Source organism: Schistocerca nitens, chromosome 11 (genome assembly GCF_023898315.1).
Source record: "Schistocerca nitens isolate TAMUIC-IGC-003100 chromosome 11, iqSchNite1.1, whole genome shotgun sequence".
Lineage (NCBI taxonomy): Eukaryota > Metazoa > Arthropoda > Insecta > Orthoptera > Acrididae > Schistocerca > Schistocerca nitens.
This window is the reverse complement of record NC_064624.1, coordinates 104,239,070-104,260,614: the sequence shown is the minus strand read 5'-3', so window position 1 is coordinate 104,260,614 and position 21,545 is coordinate 104,239,070. Positions and strand designations below refer to the sequence as shown.

Genomic DNA, 21,545 nt, shown 5'->3' with positions numbered 1-21,545 from the left:
TTTGGCAAGGCAGCAGTCTCTTAGAGAACCCAATGTATTATCTTCATACGAAGAATGTAAGGCAAGGCCCACTCCATTGCAGGGGTAGCGTCTGTGGCAGCGCACGACCGTTCGTAGTGAAGGAGTCGCGAGTGCCGGTGTTATGACGTCATCATACTGCATCAGCAAGAGACGCCCGCCGAAATGTCTGCATGTGGGGAAACATCGTCGCAGACATCGACACCTTCTCTGCCAGCACGACGGCAGTGATACGGTCCTGAAAAGAAGCGATGGACATCTTGCAAGTATTGAACTGTTACTCACGCAACTCGGCAAGAATACGGGCAGCGTCTGACGCAAGAATGCCGCCGCGACCAACTCCGTTCCCAGTTGCAACGGAATTCCCGACCTACGGCTATTTTCGTGGCAATTTGCAAACAACGCGTCATTTTAATTGATCGTTTATCTGATACTGAAGAATTACAGAATGTGATTTCGATGATCATTTGATGGATTTTTTTTTTCTTTCTTGTTAAACAGGAAGACTGTGTTTTCTGTGGATTAAGTGAGAGAAGACAGTGCACTTCCAGTCTATTCCCGAGGCATTGAAACATAAAAACAGAACATTTAAACTACTTGATAAAATCACTTCATCGCCTCGTTAGTAAGAGCGACCTAATTTGATACGGAGATTCAGCCGTGGGCAAAAGTTTGCTGCAGTTACCAACAAGAGACGCGTCATTGGTTCCCAAATGAAGCACTAAGTGCAGCGAGAGCTGAATAACATACACAAAAATGAATGAGACGATAATAATGATTTCATCGTTTATTTTTCTTTCTGGTATGAATATATCCACGGCACGAGACTAACGTAACCTGTCTGACGTTGTGGTCTATGTAGAGGAAGGCCTAGACATAATCTGTAGGAACAAATGGGTGCTATCAATATCTTATGGCCTGACAACAACTTAGCTTCATTTGTTACCAGCCGGTCGCGGTGGCCGAGCGGTTCTAGGCGTTTCAGTCTGGACCCGCGCCACTGCTACGGCCGCGAATTCGAATCCTGCTTCGGGCATGGATGTGTGTGATGTCCTTAGGTTAGTTAGGTTTAAGTAGTTCTAAGTTCTAGGGGACAGATGACCTCAGATGTTAAGTCCCACTGTGCTCAAAGCCATTTGAACCCTTTGTTATCGATATTAACTAAATTGGAAACTGCTAAAAATTGCCTGTAGAACCGTTCTAGCATAGCAACTGTGTTTGTCCTAATTGGGACATAGTTTTCAAAAATTAGATACATATACGATTCGCGCCAATTACTAGTAGAATTTTCTACTATGGACTATTGAACATGTCGCAGAGCGGACACCAGATTTCATACGATACAATACCAATAATAATTCTTCTCTGTCATTGGTTCAAAATGGCTCTGAGCACTATGGGACTTAACATCTTAGGTCATCAGTCCCCTAGAACTTAGAACTACTTAAACCTAACTAACCTAAGGACATCACACACATCCATGCCCAAGGCAGGATTCGAACCTGCGACCGTAGCGGTCGCGCGGTTCCGGACTGAAGCGCTTAGAATCGCACGGCCACCGCGGCAGCTCTTCTCTGTCATTATCAAGGCAACAATAATACTGATTTGATACATAGGTCAAATGTATAAGAAATCACAGAAATACTTCGTGGAGGTGGATGGAGCTACAACGTCAACACTTTACCAACAGGGTTGCGCGATTCGAGTGTGGTCGCATAAAATAAAGTGATGGAATTTTGCGCATTTGGCCCTTGTAACCCGCCGTGTCCCAAACGATCGGTTAGCTGTACGCCATTTGTATGTTTTAAGAGCGCATTAAGGCTGCAGCAGAACAAAAAGATACACCCTTTAAATGTTTGAACTTGATAATAGGACTAATCTTTTGGAATACTAAACGTAACGTCTTGCGGCGCCACCGAAGTGTCCCCGCCGCTCAGCCCGGACGGTACTCGTTAGTTTCTTTCGTTAGTCTACTCGACTGAATCGAGTTATCGAGTATTTGTACTTTCCTATGTATCACGGCCGTCCGCGTAGTCGAATGTTATACGTTTCTGTCTGGTACCTAGGTAGCTAACACATACCTACGAGAAAAATTGCGGCCATTATAGTGATCTTGATACGTTCTTCTGTCTGGCATTTTATCAAGAAAAGTCGCGGATGTGCTACTGTTTTCTTGTGCGGAGAACCTTGGATGCGTAGCGTTATAGATACTGACTATGCGCCGAATAGGAAGCTAGTTTACGTTCAGAAGCTGAAATATTAAGACTGAAGAATGAATAATGTAGCAATAGTTTCCCATACCTAAATCGTAACACGAGTTAGGTGTGGGAAACTATTGCTGCGCATTTCTCTGGTAACAGTGACTTTGGAGAAGATTGCTAAAAACGCATTGTTACTATATAGGGCCTCTATCGAATGCATTAGAAAGGAAAGGCTTAGCTCAGTTGAACACTCACCCTGACATTGATTGTCCTATTGACGATGTAATTAACCAATTTGCCAGGAAGAATAGGCGCATAGAATTCATCATTTAAGGAAGACAACCACAACTATAACTTTTTGATATCATAAGCTGGCATTGCCTCGTATATCCCTATAATCTCTATAATCAGTTTAAATAAAACTTCCTTAAACTTTACATGTGACTTGATTATTTCTTATTATGGTAAAAATAAAGGTTGCTCAAGAAATCTTCAGCGCCCCTCCCTCCAGGTTTTTCTGTATCCGCCACTGGTGAGAAGAGTATAAGGCCAAACTCTGTCGCTGAGTATGTGGCGCTGCAGAGTCGGTCGTAATAAAAAAGACGCGAGAGTCCATGTTATGACGACAAGGTTGTGTATCATGGAAATACCCAAGTATTTAGTTGAATTTACTGCCTTAAGATTCGACTGACTTATTGTATAACCGAAGTTTAACTGATTGCTTTTAGCACTCATGTGGTGACCTCACTGTTTTCGTTGTTTAGGGTCAAGTGGCACTTTTCGCAGCACACAGATATCTTATCTAAATCATTTTGTAATTCGTTTTGGTCATCTGTTGACTTTACAAGACGGCAAATGACAGAATCATCTGCAAACAATGTAAGAGGACTACTCAGATTGTCTCCTATGTCATTAATACAGACCAGGAACAATAGAGGGCCTATAACACTTCCTTGGGGAACGTCGTATATTACTTCTGTTTTATTCGATGACTTTCCGTCGTCTAGCACTACGAACTGTGACCCTTATGACAGGATATCGCGAGTCCAGTCGCACAACTGAGTTGATATTGCATAGGCACGTGGTTTGGTTGCAAGACGCTTGTGAGAAATGGAGTCGAAAGCCTTCTGGAAATCTAAAAATATGGAATCAATTTGACATCCCCTGTCGATAGCTCTCATTACTTCATGAGTATAAAGAGCTGGTTGTGTTTCACAAGAACGATATTTTCTGAGTCCGTGCTGACTATGCGTCAACAACTAGTTTTCTTCGACTTAATTCACAATGTTCGAACACAGTATATGTTCCAAAACCCTACTGCAAATCGACGTTAGTGATACGGACCTGTAATTTAGCGGATCAGTCCTACTTGCCTTTTTGGGTATTGGTGTGGCTTGAGCAATTTTCCAGTCTTTAGGCACGGATCTTTCTGTGAGCGAGCGGTTGTGTATAGTTGTTAAGTATGGAGCTATTGTATCAGCATACTCTGAAAGCAACCTGACTGGTATACAATGTCGACCGGAGGCCTCGCCTTTATTAAGTGATTTAAGCCGCTTCGTTACACCGAGGATATTTACTTCTATCTTTCTCATCTCGGCAGTTGTTCTTCATTGAGATTCAGGGATATTTACTTCATCCTCTTCGATGGAGGAGTTTCGGAAAACCGCGTTTAATACCTGTGCTCCAGTGGCACTGTCATCAGTGACTTCACCGTAGTTATCGCGCAGTGAAGGTATTGGTTGCGTCTTGCCACTGGTGTGCTTTATGTACGACCAGAATCTCTTTGGGTTTTCTGCCAGAGTTTCGTTGTGGAAATTACTGAAAGCGTCTCGCACTGAAGTACCCGCTATATTCCGAACTTCTGCAAAACTTTGCCAATCGTGGGGATTTTGCGTTCTTTTAAATTTGGCGTGCTTTTTCGTTGCTTTTGCAACAGCGATCTGACACGTTTTGTGAACCATGGGGGACCAAAAACCATTAATTTATGTGGTATATATCTCTGAAATGCCGTCGATACTATCTCTTTGAAATCATTCGATATCTTTTCTACGCTTACATGATCTGATCCGGAGATTCTCTCTTAAGAAGGCGTTAAGAGCATTTTTATCAGCTTTTTTAAATAGATATACTTTGCGTTTCTTTTTGATGGTTGTGGGTTTTACGGTATTCAGCCTAGCAGAAACTGTCTTGTGCTAGCTAACCCCCGTATTCGTCACGATACTCCCTATTTGTCCAGGATTATTTATTGCTAAGAGGTCAAGTGTGCTTTCGCATACATTACGCTTCAAGTGGGCTCATGAACTAATTGTTAAAATAATTTTCTGAGAAAGCATTCAGTACAATTTCGGACGATGTTTTATGCCTGCCTCCGGCTTTAAATGTATAAATTTTGCAGCATATCGAGGGTAGATTGAAGTCACCACCGACTATAATTGTATGAGTGGTGTACCTATTTGAAATGAGATTCAAGTTTTCTTTGAGCGGTTCAGCAACTATATTTTCTGAGTCAGGAGGTTGGTAAAACGATCCAGTTAATAATTTAGTCCCATTGTCAAGTATAACCTCTACCCATACTATTTCACAGGAACTATCTACTTCAATTTCACTACAATGTAAACTACTTTTGACAACAATAAAAACTCCATCAGCAAGTGTATTTAATCTATACTTTCTGAATACTGTTAGGTCATTGGAAAATAATTCGGTTGAACTTATTTTCGGCTTTAGCCAGATTTCCATAACTATAACTATTTCAGCTACAATTCTTTCTATTAGGGCTTGGAGCTCTGGTTCTTTCCCAAAACAGCTACGACAATTTACAACTACAATACCGATTGTTTCTACAACTACCTTACTGTGTTTTACCTGCCCCCTTTTAGATGGACACCCTTTCTGTGGTTCCTTGAGACCCTCTAACCTAAAAAACTGCCCAGTCCCTTCCACACAACCCCTGCCACCCCAGTAGCCGCTACCTGTATGAAGTGGACTCCTAACCTATTAAGTGGAACCCGATGGCGCAAGTCAATGAATCTGCAGCCTACACGATTACAGAACCACTTGAGCCTCTGATTCAGACCCTCCACTCGGCTCTGCACCAAAGGACCACAGTCGGTTCTATCGACGATGCTGCAGATGGTGAGCTCCGCCTTAACCTCGCAAGCAAGGTGAGCCGGCTTTACCATTTCCGCTAGCCGACCAAAACCAGAGAGAATCTCCTCCGATCCAAAGCAACGCAAGTCGCTGGTAACGACACGAGCCACCATCTGCACCCTGTACTCTTCATGGACAAGAATTTGAATAGTACAGTAGGCTTACTACGTTTTTCTTCTACAGGCTATGGGATGGCAGAAAGGTCCACAAGAAAGTACTCGGCGATATGGCACGAAACCCATTACTCGAATGAAAATTGCGAAGAAGATATCAGAAGAAGTTACTAATGGACGAACGGGACACAGGGAAGCTGCAAGAAAATATGACATTCCAAGATACATCATTTTGAACAAATTGAGAAACAAGAGCAAGTGCAAAGCTAATGGTCACCCACTCTTATTGAGACTGGAGAAAGATCTTTTGTTGTTCTTCCAATACCAGTCTGTGACTTGAGGTGCATAGTTAACTCATATCTTGCTGCCTGTAAAAGGAACGTAGACTGCCTTTGCTGATAATATGCTTGGATGGGACTGGGGATAGACATTTTTAGAGAGACAATAATTCTGAACTGTCTCACAAATTTACAGTCTATATTTTAAGCAATGGTGCTGCTGTAAATGAGAAAATAATCCATATCTTTTTAGAGAAATACAAAGCAGATATTTAAGGCGTTCCTGCTGAAATGTTTTCAATTTTGATGAAACTGTGTTTCATGACATAGCAGCAAAAGAAAGCTCTTGTTTTGTGAGACATATCGACGACCTGACAAAATTGTAGACACCTCAGAATCGTGCCTGCCTCCCATGTTGTTTGGGAAGGCAGCACGAGAATTCCTTTCCCCTTATCTTATTGATAAAGATAAGCCAAAATGGACTGGATTTACAGTTCACCTCCTGGAACGCAAATGAACAGGTTAGATTGGGCGGCTAGAACGGAGTGTTTTTGACAATAGTTCCAAACTCACTTCCTCCTGTGAGGATAGATTATTAGAGGTAACCTCCCTTCTCACATCGCAATCCAAAAAACTTGGGAGCTGTGCGGGAAAAAAACATATAGATCATTTGCATTCCACCGAACGCTTCTAGTCTTCTGCAGTTTTCAGTTGGTATTTATTTTTCTTCTCTGGAGAGATTCTTTGTTAATGAAGGAAGAGTGTAGATGGAGAGAAAAAAAAGTCTTCGAAAAAAAGAAAAAAAAAAGAAAAACACACTAAGTATGACTGTTTTCATAGCCGACACCAAATGTTTCTGGAATTCAGTTCCTACAGGACGATCGTCTAAGACTCCATAACATTTAACAGGATACAGTCCACATTTATTTATCAATACAATTAGTAGCACATTGGCGAAGATTTTGCGTTTAGGTGAATGGACAGCCTCCACAAATTAAGTGAAAGGATTTGATAAATGGCTATTGATAAAGATAAGCCAAAATGGACTGACTGGATTCACATTCACCTCCTGGAACGCAAATGAACACGTCAGATTGGACGGCTGTATCCTGTTAAATGTTATGGAGTCTTAGAAGATCGTTCTGTAGGAACTGAATTGCAGAAACATTTGGTGACGGCTATAAATACAGTCATACTTAGTGTGTTTTTTTCTTTTTGTTTTTTTTTCTCTTTTTTTTCGATTTCCCACCCCACCCACGGAAGGGGGCGGGCTGGCAGCAGCTTAGTACGCCGCTCTTCAGCCTAAAGAATTTGTTTTAAAAAGATGAACATAATAAATAATAAAAGCAGAAACGATAGATAAGCTCATTAGAGAATTTGGTGTTAAATCAAAACTAGCAAACATAATTCGTGAAACATTAACAGGCACAGTATCTAAAGTCAAACTTACGGGAGAAGTATCTCAGCTTTTTGAAATAAAAACTGGTGTTAGACAAGGTGATGGTTTATCACCTTTACTGTTTAACTGTGTTCTAGAAAAAATTGTAAGGATCTGCAATTCGGAGCTAAAAAATCACAAAATTGAACAAATAACTCTGGGAAGGAAAACGAATGGAATTAAGGTAAACTGCTTGGCTTTTGCGGGTGATTTTGCAATACTTTCAGAAAACCTGACAGAAACAGTTACTCAATTAAACATTCTGGAAAAATTAGAAAACAGAACTGGTCTCAAAATTTCAGCTCAAAAAACAAAATTCATGACAAATATAAAAAATGCACCAAAATACATAGAAACGCAAATAGGCAAAATAGAGCGAGTAAATAAATTTAAATATCTTGGAGAAACTATACATTAGAATGGACTAGAAAAATCTGCAATAGGTGTAAGAATTAACAAAATGGAAAGAGCATATGGTTTGACCACAAATATTTACTACAATTAATGTATATCTAGAAAAACAAAACTAAAACACTACACCACAGTGGTTTGACCAGAATGTTTATATGGATCTGAATGTCTAACGATGAACTATAAGAAGAACAAACTAGAGGCACTGGAAAAAAGGCTTATTAGAAAAATAATGGGTGCAATGAAAACTGCAGATGGTTGGCAGATAAGAAGTAATGAGGAGATCTACAAAAATATAGAGAAAATATCTGAAGTAATGGCCCAACGAAGATTAACCTTCTTTGGACATCTCTACCGAATGGATGGAAATAGACTAACAAAACAAATACTCATATATTTCTGGAAGAAGAAATCGACAATAACATGGATTACAGAAGTAAGAAAAGATATTGAAAGAAACAACATCTAAGAATCAGAAACAGCAGAAAGAAACAGTATTAAAAACAAAATACTAAATTTAGAAGGTTTTCAAAGCAGAAGAAATAAAAAATCGGAAACAACATGGTCAGAAGAAAGGAACATCTACATCTACATCTACATCTATACTCCGCGAGCCACCTTACGGTGTGTGGCGGAGGGTACTTATTGTACCACTATCTGATCCCCCCTTCCCTGTTCCATTCACGAATTGTGCGTGGGAAGAACGACTGCTTGTAAGTCTCCGTATTTGCTCTAATTTCTCGGATCTTTTCGTTGTGATCATTACGCGAGATATATGTGGGCGGTAGTAATATGTTGCCCATCTCTTCCCGGAATGTGCTCTCTCGTAATTTCGATAATAAACCTCTCTATCTATGAAAGGGAAGCAGTGGTTGGGAAAGGAGTGAGACAGGGTTGTAGCCTCTCCCCGATGTTATTCAATCTGTATATTGAGCAAGCAGTAAAGGAAACAAAAGAAAAACTCGGAGTAGGTATTAAAATTCATGGAGAAGAAGTAAAAACTTTGAGGTTCGCCGATGACATTGTAATTCTGTCAGAGACAGCAAAGGACTTGGAAGAGCTGTTGAACGGAATGGACAGTGTCTTGAAAGGAGGATATAAGATGAACATCAACAAAAGCAAAACGAGGATAATGGAATGTAGTCAAATTAAGTCGGGTGATGCTGAGGGAATTAGACTAGGAAATGAGACACTTAAAGTAGTAAAGGAGTTTTGCTATTTAGGGAGTAAAATAACCGATGATGGTCGAAGTAGAGAGGATATAAAATGTAGACTGGCAATGGCAAGGAAAGCGTTTCTCAAGAAGAGAAATTTGTTAACATCGAGTATAGATTTAGGTGTCAGGAAGTCGTTTCTGAAAGTATTTGTATGGAGTGTAGCCATGTATGGAAGTGAGACATGGACGATAACTAGTTTGGACAAGAAGAGAATAGAAGCTTTCGAAATGTGGTGCTACAGAAGAATGCTGAAGATAAGGTGGGTAGATCACGTAACTAATGAGGAGGTATTGAATAGGATTGGAGAGAAGAGAAGTTTGTGGCACAACTTGACTAGAAGAAGGGATCGGTTGGTAGGACATGTTTTGAGGCATCAAGGGATCACAAATTTAGCATTGGAGGGTAGCGTGGAGGGTAAAAATCGTAGAGGGAGACCAAGAGATCAATACACTAAGCAGATTCAGAAGGATGTAGGTTGCAGTAGGTACTGGGAGATGAAGAAGCTTGCACAGGATAGAGTAGCATGGAGAGCTGCATCAAACCAGTCTCAGGACTGAAGACCACAACAACAACCTCTCCGTATTGCGTAACGCCTTTCTTGAAGTGTCCGCCACTGGAGCTTGTTCAGCATCTCCGTAACGCTCTCGCGCTGACTAAATGTCCCCATGACGAATCGCGCTGCTTTTCGCTGGATCATGTCTATCTCTTCTATTAATCCAACCTGGTAAGGGTCCCATACTGATGAGCAATACTCAAGAATCGGACGAACAAACGTTTTGTAAGCTACTTCTTTCGTCGATGAGTCACATTTTCTTAGAATTCTTCCTATGAATCTCAACCTGGCGCCTGCTTTTCCCACTATTTGTTTTATGTGATCATTCCACTTCAGATCGCTCCGGATAGTAACTCCTAAGTATTTTACGGTCGTTACCGCTTCCAATGATTTACCACCTATGGCATAATCGTACTGGAATGGATTTCTGCCCCTATGTATGCGCATTATATTACATTTATCTACGTTTAGGGAAAGCTGCCAGCTGTCGCACCATTCATTAATCCTCTGCAGGTCTTCCTGGAGTACGTACGAGTCTTCTGATGTTGCTACTTTCTTGTAGACAACCGTGTCATCTGCAAATAGCCTCACGGAGCTACCGATGTTGTCAACTAAGTCATTTATGTATATTGTAAACAATAAAGGTCCTATCACGCTTCCTTGCGGTACTCCCGAAATTACCTCTACATCTGCAGATTTTGAACCGTTAAGAATGACATGTTGTGTTCTTTCTTCTAGGAAATCCTGAATCCAATCACAAACCTGGTCCGATATTCCGTAAGCTCGTATTTTTTTCACTAAACGTAAGTGCGGAACCGTATCAAATGCCTTCCTGAAGTCCAGGAATACGGCATCAATCTGCTCGCCAGTGTCTACGGCACTGTGAATTTCTTGGGCAAATAGGGCGAGCTGAGTTTCACATGATCTCTGTTTGCGGAATCCATGTTGGTTATGATGAAGGAGATTTGTATTATCTAAGAACGTCATCATACGAGAACACAAAACATGTTCCATTATTCTACAACAGATTGACGTAAGTGAAATAGGCCTATAATTATTCGCATCTGATTTATGACCCTTCTTGAAAATGGGAACGACCTGCGCTTTCTTCCAGTCGCTAGGTACTTTACGTTCTTCCAGAGATCTACGATAAATTGCTGATAGAAAGGGGGCAAGTTCTTTAGCATAATCACTGTAGAATCTTAAGGGTATCTCGTCTGGTCCGGATGCTTTTCCGCTACTAAGTGATAGCAGTTGTTTTTCAATTCCGATATCGTTTATTTCAATATTTTCCATTTTGGCGTCCGTGCGACGGCTGAAGTCAGGGACCGTGTTACGATTTTCCGCAGTGAAACAGTTTCGGAACACTGAATTCAGTATTTCTGCCTTTCTTCGGTCGTCCTCTGTTTCGGTGCCATCGTGGTCAACGAGTGACTGAATAGGGGATTTAGATCCGCTTACCGATTTTACATATGACCAAAACTTTTTAGGGTTCTTGTTTAGATTGTTTGCCAATGTTTTATGTTCGAATTCGTTGAATGCTTCTCTCATTGCTCTCTTTACGCTCTTTTTCGCTTCGTTCAGCTTTTCCTTATCAGCTATGATTCGACTACTCTTAAACCTATGATGAAGCTTTCTTTGTTTCCGTAGTACCTTTCGTACATGATTGTTATACCACGGTGGATCTTTCCCCTCGCTTTGGACCTTAGTCGGTACGAACTTATCTAAGGCGTACTGGACGATGTTTCTGAATTTTTTCCATTTTTGTTCCACATCCTCTTCCTCAGAAATGAACGTTTGATGGTGGTCACTCAGATATTCTGCGATTTGTGCCCTATCACTCTTGTTAAGCAAATATATTTTCCTTCCTTTCTTGGCATTTCTTATTACACTTGTAGTCATTGATGCAACCACTGACTTATGATCACTGATACCCTCTTCTACATTCACGGAGTCGAAAAGTTCCGGTCTATTTCTTGCTATGAGGTCTAATACGTTAGCTTCACGAGTTGGTTCTCTAACTATCTGCTCGAAGTAATTCTCGGACAAGGCAGTCAGGATAATGTCACAAGAGTCTCTGTCCCTGGCTCCAGTTCTGATTGTGTGACTATCCCATTCTATACCTGGTAGATTGAAGTCTCCCCCTATTACAATAGTATGATCACGAAACTTCTTCACGACGTTCTGCAGGTTCTCTCTGAGGCGCTCAACTACTACGGTTGCTGATGCAGGTGGTCTATAGAAGCATCCGACTATCATATCTGACCCACCTTTGATACTTAACTTAACCCAGATTATTTCACATTCGCATTCGCTAATAACTTCACTGGATATTATTGAATTCTTTACTGCTATAAATACTCCTCCACCATTGGCGTTTATCCTATCCTTGCGGTATATATTCCATTCTGTGTCTAGGATTTCGTTACTGTTCACTTCCGGTTTTAACCAACTTTCCGTTCCTAATACTATATGCGCACTATTTCCTTCAATAAGAGATACTAATTCAGGAACCTTGCCCTGGATACTCCTGCAGTTTACCAATATTACGTTAACTTTTCCTGTTTTTGGTCTCTGAGGACGGACGTTCTTTATCAACGATGATAATGTTCTCTCTGGTAAACCGTCAGGTATTTTATCGTTTCGCCCAAGGGGGGGTCCCTCTAACCTAAAAAACCCCCGTGTGCACGCCACACGTACTCTGCTACCCTAGTAGCTGCTTCCGGTGTGTAGTGCACGCCTGACCTGTCTAGGGGGGCCCTACAGTTCTCCACCCAATAACGGAGGTCGATGAATTTGCAACCATTATAGTCGCAGAGTCGTCTGAGCCTCTGGTTTAGACCCTCCACACGGCTCCAAACCAGAGGACCGCGATCGACTCTGGGCACTATGCTGCAGATATTAAGCTCAGCTTGCACTCAGCGTGCGATGCTGGTTGTCTTCACCAAATCAGCCAGCCGCCAGAAGGAACCAAGGATGGCCTCAGAACCCAAGCGGCAGGCGTCACTCGTTCCGACATGTGCTACTATCTGCAGCCGGTCACACCCAGTGCGTTCAATAGCTGCCGGAAGGGCTTCCTCCACATTACAGACGAGACCCCCCGGCAAGCACACCGAGTGCACACTGGCATTCTTCCCCGACCTACCCGCTATTTTCCTGAGGGGCTCCATAACCCGCCTAACGTTGGAGCTCCCTATAACTAATAGGCCCGCCCTCTGTGACTGTCGGGACCTTGCCGGAGAATCGGCCACTGGCCCAACAGGCGAGGCATCCTGTGGTGGCTCGGAAACGATTTCATCACCACTAGGAAGCACCCCGTACCTGTTGGAAAGGGGTAAGGCAGCTGCCATGCGGCCAGATCCCACCTTCGCCTTTCGGCCAGGCACGCGCGAGCCCACCACTGTCCGCCATTCACCCTGGAGTGATGGCTGACCGGTAAGATGCTCACTGCCGGAAGACGCAGCGACATCAGGGGTTCCATGTGATTCCAAGGCCACCGAAGTAGGCATAGGTTTCACCACAGTTGCCTCAACGCCACTACGAGCCGACGCCTGCGCCTCGAGCTCGATGAGCCTAACAGACAAAGCCTCCACCTGTCCCCGAAGAGTGGCCAATTCTCCTTGCGTCCGCTCACAACAACCACAGTCCCTACACATGACTATGTTTACCCTACTCTATACGGTGACAAATTCCCAAGATAATCTTCTGATGAGCTACTCTGATAATCAAGAAACACTCACTGAAATACGAGACGCGAAAACTACGCTAGGTTTTCCCAGAAAAACTATTTAAAAGCTAAGTGCAGCAAATAAGTACAAAAACGCTTTATACAAACAGTACTCGCTGCTGCTGGTGCTCTCGCTCTGGCTGTCACAAGACAACTGCTGATTCAAGTGACTAGTGGCTAACGGCCGCGAAACAAACAAAAGACGGTTTTAGGGCGCTTTCTGTTCTAAACGATCAAGAAAACACTAAAAAATCTGACACGAAAACTACGTAAAGTTTTATCAAGAACTGTTAGTTACTATGCAGAGCAGATAAACACTAATAGAATCCCTTCCTTAGTGGAAGGTCGTAAACAAAATGCAAAATAAACGCTTTAGACAAACAGTACTCGCTGCTGCTGGTGCTCTCGCTCTGGCTGTCACAAGACAAGAGACTACATGGGGAGAAATTGAGGGAATACTGGAAAAATAGGAAACAACAACAAAGGAAGAAGAGGAACTGAAGTTGTTAACGTGATCCTAGTTGGTCAATACGATTGTAATACAAAAAAAAAGCAGGCGATAAAAACGATGACTTAATTGGAAAATGGCGGAAAATCGTGGAACTGAAAGCGTAAAATAAAGGGCTGATGATGCTAATGAAATATATATGTTTCTAGATAGAGTATGCATTAAAAGAATAAACATCTTTCAACCATTCTGTTTTTATGTAATTTAAAATGCCTTTTCAATTCTCGTGAACTTTGACTGAAGATGCCCCTTAGTGAGAAACTAAAGTAACAGTACAGAAAGTCTACATTTCTGCAAGAAGGTGTTAATACTACTTAGTTAACCAACACGTACTTCAGTCAGCAACAGACTGGCTACCGCCCTGCCATCTCTTGGCGACGCCCAGCAACAGCTGTGTGGCTCGCTGTCGCTGACCTGTAGCCAAAGACAGCTGACAATCGCGTTTATTTCGAATTTTGACGTCTTGTCGAATAGTATTTGAAATATAGCTCGTGTAAAACATATATAGAATTTTTTCTGTAACGAATTTCATGGAAACGAACTAGGATTTACAATATTCCTTTCGAGAATGTTTAGAACTCGTTTGCATGGTTTGTGGCAAATGGTATATAGCTCACAACTACTCATTCCTTGGCGTTTAAGTATGCACTAATTCCATTCAAATTTTTTGAAGGTGGGATCGATTGATCTGAGCCTAATGTGATAATTACATGAACGGTCAGGTAATGTAAGTGTCTATAGTAGTGATGGGCTAAACTGCGATTTTCCGATATCAGTGATTTCTGTGAATGCTACTTTTCAGTATCTGTTATTCTTAACTGCGATTTGTCGCAGTTAAGAGTCGCAGTTAAGGAACTTAGGTCGTGTATCCCTCCGTCACTGCTATTTCTGCGATTTCTGCTACTTCCGCGATTTCTGCTACTTCTGCGATTTCTGCTACTTCTGTGACTTCTGCGATTTCTGTGACTTCTGCTACTTCTGCGATTTCTGTGACTCCTGCGATTTCTGCGACTTACTACTGTATGAAAAAGTTACATCTGTCAACACGGAAAATTGCATCACAACAAACCTGTCATTGGCAAGTATGTTTTACGTTTATTCTTCCGTTGGCTTTAATTTTGTATTAAAGAAACAACTGTGAAAACATTAATAGTGTAATTAATATGTAAGTAGCCGTACAGTACCGTAATAGTTCGTCTTTAGAAAATGAATTCTAACATATTGTTATGTTCACAGGTACCTGAACTACATTTCAGTCACTCAGTAAAGTGATAACTCAAAATATCATTGTCAACAGATCTGAAGAAATTGCCACTGCGTCTTTAGACCGTTTTCGTCAGACGAGAGGTTAGTTTCTAAGCGTTTCGATGGACTTAATTACTTCAGTGAGATCGTTCTTGCAAATGTGATATTCATTATAGCAAATATTAGCAATCTACTCTGTCAATTATATTTCTAGTAATTAATGACAGCAAAAATTGTTTAATAATCCTTGTGTTTTTGCAGACACAGTTCTGACTCTGATTACTGTACGTATCTATCCACATCAAGGCTGTTGGGAGAAACTCGTGAAGATTCAAGACAGCTCTTAGAGGATTTGCAGTTTAAAAGTGAAACAATTGTGAAATAAGTGTGTGAATGATTAAGCTGTGTTTTATTGAAGTTGTTGTGCGATTTTAAAGGAATAATAAATGTCAAATACAGTGAGTGAATAATAAAAATCTCATTTTCCACATGTTAAGCCGTCCTATACCCATAATTTTCCGCCACTTACTTATTGGTAAACACTTGTTGGAGAGCGACATGCCGCCCCCGCCCCCTTTCTCCACAATCTTGGTGTGACACTGACCTGTAACATATCCCGAAGTCTACAATATGCATTTTGAGGCTGTTGATATGAAAGTGAGAAGTACAGATCTTCCAGTTAAATCAGGAATAGCTTAAGTGCATTACTTGTTAGTAACACAGGAAAAGCTTACTTATGTAGGTGGTAGTAGTGTCGGCAAAAAGTTCTTGTGTGTGAAGTTGCCATGTAGAACACCAGGTGTAAAACTTTTCTCCCGAGTCTTGAACTGTGTCGGAACAAAAGTGAGGCATTCATATGACTGTTTTCATTTCTCTACACTTATACAGATGTCTGAGTTCTGCTGTGTTAACATTGCAAAGTCCTGTAGGCATGTGGAGTATTAACCATAACTGTCATATTGGAAGCAGAATCAAACACATTTGTTACGTTACTTGATATTTTCAGGAGAAAATGGCAATGTTGCTTCTTATTAATATAATACATTCAGAGTCACAGCAGTATTTGACCAACCATAACTGATGCTGAATGTGCATGTCGTCATATAATAAGAAAGGCTTGGCTTATTTCAATAGTGGTACAAGTCCATTACCTCCACTTTTCTGTCTATAATGCTTCTAAAATTAGTGATCCAAACAAACATAAATAAAGGTTCATCTCTAGCAAGAAGCCATATGCTTGAATATTTCTGGTATCTCAACTGCAGATTTTTCAGCGCTCATTTAACTTTACGACTCTATATCTCAAAATTAACAAAAATGGACTTGTACCACTATTGAAATAAGCCCTTCATATGCACACACAGCACATCGATCTCGTCAGGCACAAGGCTCTCATAACGAAGTACGTACGTCGGTCAACAGATGACACTAGGAAAAGTATGTTAACTGCGCTTTTTAGTTGCTACTTGCGACTCTTAGTTGCGATTTGTCACAGAAATCGCAGTTTGACTCGGTAGCGAATAGCGTAGTATGAACTTTGCTCAACAGATGGCAGTGCTAACTGCGCTTTTTAGTTGCTACTTGCGACTCTTAGTTGCGACATGTCACGGAAATCGCAGTTAGACTCCATAGCGTACCGCAGAGATGGACGTAGTACGAACTTTGGCCTACAGATGGCACTGTTAACCGCGGTTTTTAGTTGCTACTTGCGACTCTTAGTTGCGACTTGTCACGGAAATCGCAGTTAGACTCCATAGCGTACCGCAGAGATGGACGTAGTACGAACTTCGGCCAACAGATGCCACTGTTAACCGCGCTTTTTAGTTGCTACTTGCGACTCTTAGTTGCGACTTGTCACTGAAATCGCAGAAAGCAGTGCTAAATTCGACCAATAGATGGCTCACGTCTTTGAATGTGAAATACTACTTGCGACTGCTAACTGTGACTGAAATCGCAGTTAGATTCTGTAAAGTTGCTACTGTGATATCTGTGACTTCTCAGTCACTGCGATTTCTAACAGATACGCGATTTCCTGCCCACCACTAGTCTATAGAGTGGTCTACTAATGGTGACTGGGGCAAGTATCTTACGTAATAAGTAGTGCTGGGCTAAACTGCGATTTTCCGATATCAGTGATTTCTGTGAATGCTACTTTTCAGTATCTGTTATTATTAACTGTGATTTGTCGTAGCTAAGATTCGCAGTTAAGGAACATAGGTCGTGTATCCCTCCGCCACTGCTATTTCTGCGATTTCTGCTACTTCCGCGATTTCTGCTACTTCTGCAATTTCTGTGACTCCTGCGATTTCTGCGACTTACCACCGTATGAAAAAGTTACACCTGTCAACGCAGATAATAGCATCTGAACAAACCTGTCATTGGCAAGTATGTTTTACGTTTTTTCTTCCGTTGGCTTTAATTTTGTATTAAAGAAACAACTGTGAAAATATTAATAGTGTAATTAATATGTAAGTAGCCGTAGAGTACCATAATAGTACGTATTTAGAAAATGAATTCTAACATATTGTTATGTTCACAGGTACCTGAACTACATTTCAGTCACTCAGTAAAGTGATAACTCAAAATATCATTGTCAACAGATCTGAAGAAATTGCCGCTGCGTCTTTAGACCGTTTTCGTCAGACGAGAGGTTAGTTTCTAAGCGTTTCGATGGACTTAATTACTTCAGTGAGATCGTTCTTGCAAATGTGATATTCATTATAGCAAATATTAGCAATCTACTCCGTCAATTATATTGCTAGTAATTAATGACAGCAAAAATTGTTTAATAATCCTTGTGGTTTCGCAGACACAGTTCTGACTCTGATTAGTGGTTGCTGTACGTATCTATTCAAATAAAGGCTGTTGAGAGAGACTCGTGAAGATTCAAGACAGCTCTTAGAGGATTTGCAGTTTAAAAGTGAAATAATTGTGAAATAAGTGTGTGAATGATTAAGCTGTGTTTTATTGAAGTTGTTGGGCGATTTTAAAGGAATAATAAATGTCAAAAACAGTGAGTGAATAATAAAAATCTCATTTTCCACATGTTTAAGCCGTCCTATACCCATAATTTTCCGCCACTTACTTATTGGTAAACACTTGTTGGAGAGTGACATGCCGCCCCCCACCCCCCCCTCCCTCCTTTCTTCACAATCTTGGTGTGACACTGACCTGTAACATATCCCGAAGTCTACAATATGCATTTTGAGGCTGTTGATATGAAAGTGAGAAGTACAGATCTTCCAGTTAAATCAGGAATAGCTTAAGTGCATTACTTGAAAGTAACACAGGAAAAGCTTACTTATGTAGGTGGTAGTAGTGTCGGCAAAAAGTTCTTGTGTGTGAAGTTGCCATGTAGATCACCAGGTGTAAAACTTTTCTCCCGAGTCTTGAACTGTGTCGGAACAAAAGTGAGGCATTCATATGACTGTTTTCATTTCTCTACACTTATACAGATGTCTGAGTTCTGCTGTGTTAACATTGCAAAGTCCTGTAGGCATGTGGAGTATTAACCAAAACTGTCATACTGGAAGCAGAATCAAACACATTTGTTACGTTACTTGATATTTTCAGGAGAAAAAGGCAATGTTGCTTCTTATTAATATAGTACATTCAGAGTCACAGCAGTATTTGACCAACCATAACTGATGCTTGAATGTGCATGTCGTCATATAATAAGAAAGGCTTGGCTTATTTCAATAGTGGTACAAGTCCATTACCTCCACTTTTCTGTCTATAATGCTTCTGAAATTAGTGATCCAAACAAACATAAATAAAGGTTCATCTCTATCAAGAAGACATATGCTTGAATATTTCTGGTACCTAAACTGCAGATTTTTCAGCGCTCATTTAACTTTATGACTCTGTATCTCAAAATGAACAAAAATGGACTTGAACCACTATTGAAATAAGCCCTTCATATGCACACACAGCACATCGATCTCGTCAGGCACAAGGCTCTCATAACGAAGTACGTACGTCGGTCAACAGATGACACTAGGAAAAGTATGTTAACTGCGCTTTTTAGTTGCTACTTGCGACTCTTAGTTGCGACTTGTCACGGAAATCGCAGTTGGACTCACTAGCGTGTCGGAGAGATGAGCGTAGTACGAACTTTGGGCAACAGATGGCACTGTTCACTGCGCTTTTTAGTTGCTACTTGCGACTCTTAGTTGCGACTTGTCACGGAAATCGCAGTTAGACTCGATACCGTATCGCAGAGATGGACGTAGTACGAACTTTGGCCAACAGATGGCACTGTTAACCGCGCTTTCTAGTTGCTACTTGAGACTCGTCTAACTTGAAGGGGCGAATAGAGGGTGCTGCCATAGGTCAAACAGATATCAGCTGCGTTTTTTAAAATAGGAACCCCCAATTTTTAGATATTCGTGTAGTACGAATGTTTCTGTTGGACCACATTTTTCGCTTTGTGATAGATGGAGCTGTAATAGTCACAAACGTGTAAGTACGTGGTATCACGTAACATTCCGCCAGTGCGGACGGTATTTGCTTCGAGATACATTACCCATGTTAAAATGGACCGTTTACCAATTGCGAAATAGGTCGAGATCGTGTTGATTGATGTATGGCTATTGTGATCAAAATGCCCAACGAGCGTGTGCTATGTATGATGCTCAGTAGCCTGGACAACATCATCCAAGTGTCCGGACCGTTCGCCTGATAGTTACGTTATTTAAGGAAACAGGAAGTGTTCAGCCACATGTGAAACGTCAACGACGACTTGCAACAAATGATGCCCAAGTAGGTGTTTTAGCTGCTGTCGCGGCTAATCCGCACATCCGTAGCAGACAAATCTAGCGAGAATCTGGAATCTCAGAAACGTCGGTGTTTAGAATGCTACATGAACATCGATTGCATCTGTACCATATTTCTATGCTCCAGGAATTGCATGGCGACGACTTTGAACTTCGTGTACAGTTTTGCCACTGGGCACAAGAGAAATTACGGGATGAAGATAGATTTCTTGCACGCCTTCTATTTAGCGACGAAGTGTCATTCACCAATAGCAGTAACGTAAACCGGCATAATATGCAATATTGGGCAACGGAAAATCCACGGATGCTGCGACAAGTGGAACATCTGCGACCTTGGTGAGTTAATGTATGGTGCGGCATTATGGGAGGAAGGATAATTAGCCGCCATTACGTCGATGGCAATCTAAATGGTGCAACGTATGCTGATTTCCTACATAATGTTCTACCTATGTTACTACAGGATATTTCACTGCATGACAGAATGGCGATGTACTTCCAACATGATGGATGTAAGGCACATAGCTCGCGTGCTGTTGAAGGGGTACTGAATGGCATATTTCATGACAGGTGGATTGGTCGTCGAAGCACCATACTGTGGACCGCACGTTCACCGGATCTGACGTCCCCGGATTTCTTTCTGTGGGGAAAGTTGAAGGAAATTTGCTATCATGATCCACCGACAATGCCTGACAAAATGCATCAGCGCATTGTCAATGCATGTGCGAACATTACGGAAGGCGAACTACTCACTGTTGTAAGGAATGTTGTTACACGTATTGCCAAATGCATTGAGGTGGACAGACATCATTTTGAGCATTTGTTGCATTAATGTGGTATTTACAGCTAATCAAGCTGTAACAGCATGCGTTCTCAGAAATAATAAGTTCACAAAGGTACATGTATCGCATTTGAACAACTGAAATAAAATGTTCAAACGTATGTATTTTTTTTTTCCTTTATTGAATTTCAATTCCCCCGAAGGGGGCGCGCTTGCTGCAGCTTATTACGTTGCTCTACAGCCTACAGACTTTTTAAAAAACGGAAGAAGAAAAGAAACAAGAAAAACAGACGATAAAACGCTGACTTAAAGTGTAAAATGGCTGAAAATCGTGGAAAGTTAAAACAGAAAGCAAAGGGGTTGGCAATGTTAATAAAATACACAGGAATCAGACAAGTAACATAGTAGACACACAATTAAAAAAACATGGCGACAATCTGGTTTCCGTTCGCAAGAGATAAAAAATCACACACAGCGACAGTATGACGGCCGTTCGCAACACTTCCCAAAAAACCCACAACACGGAACACTCATTGTAAAACACTGCATGAAAATGTCAGCACGAAGATGACACTCCCTAGCCAAGGGCAGATGGGGGGGGGGGACCTGAAGGAGGGGGAAAACAAGGACGGAGGAGAGGAAAAAACGAAAAAGCGGGGAAACCAACGGAGAGAGAGGTCTCATAAGGGGGAAGAGGGGCAGGGAAGATGCGAGAGGGAATGGGAAAAGGCAGAGGAGGGAAATGCAAAATGACACGGGGGAGAGAAGGGGGCAGGGAGAGGGGAGGGAAGGAAAAAGGAGGATGGAAGGGGGGGAGAGGGAGCCCGGGAAAAGGACAGAGTAAAGGAGGGGGAGTGACGATCAGAGTTGATAGGAGGGATAACTGGAGGGAAAGACGGCATCATCTGGGAGGGGGAGCTGATGGAAGCCACATTGGGAAAGGAGATGAAGGGTGTAGAGGTGGAGGGTAGGGGGGACATACAGTGAAGACGTGGCAGGGGGCGGGGATGGGAGAGGAGAGGAGCAACCAGGGGCTGAGGGGGATCAAGGCAGCGGGAGGTGTAGAGTATGCGGATATGTTCGAGGAATAGGAGCAGAAAGGGGAAAGAAATGAGGTCATAGAGGATCCGCTT

At 41.7% G+C, this 21,545-nt stretch overlaps 2 long non-coding RNA genes across 4 annotated transcripts in view; one reads left to right on the top strand and one right to left on the bottom strand.

Annotated features, from left to right (window-relative positions):
• Positions 1–15,143, top strand: part of LOC126212886 (uncharacterized) — a 44,069-nt gene extending 28,926 nt beyond the window's left edge. For all 3 annotated transcript variants that reach the window (XR_007540957.1, XR_007540956.1, XR_007540955.1), the window contains exons 2-3: positions 14,851–14,961; positions 15,121–15,143. This is a non-coding gene — a long non-coding RNA (uncharacterized LOC126212886). The remainder of the gene's footprint in view (positions 1–14,850; positions 14,962–15,120) is intronic.
• Positions 1–21,545, bottom strand: part of LOC126212885 (uncharacterized) — a 297,383-nt gene that overhangs the window by 83,355 nt on the left and 192,483 nt on the right. The gene's annotated exons all lie outside the window — the stretch shown is intronic.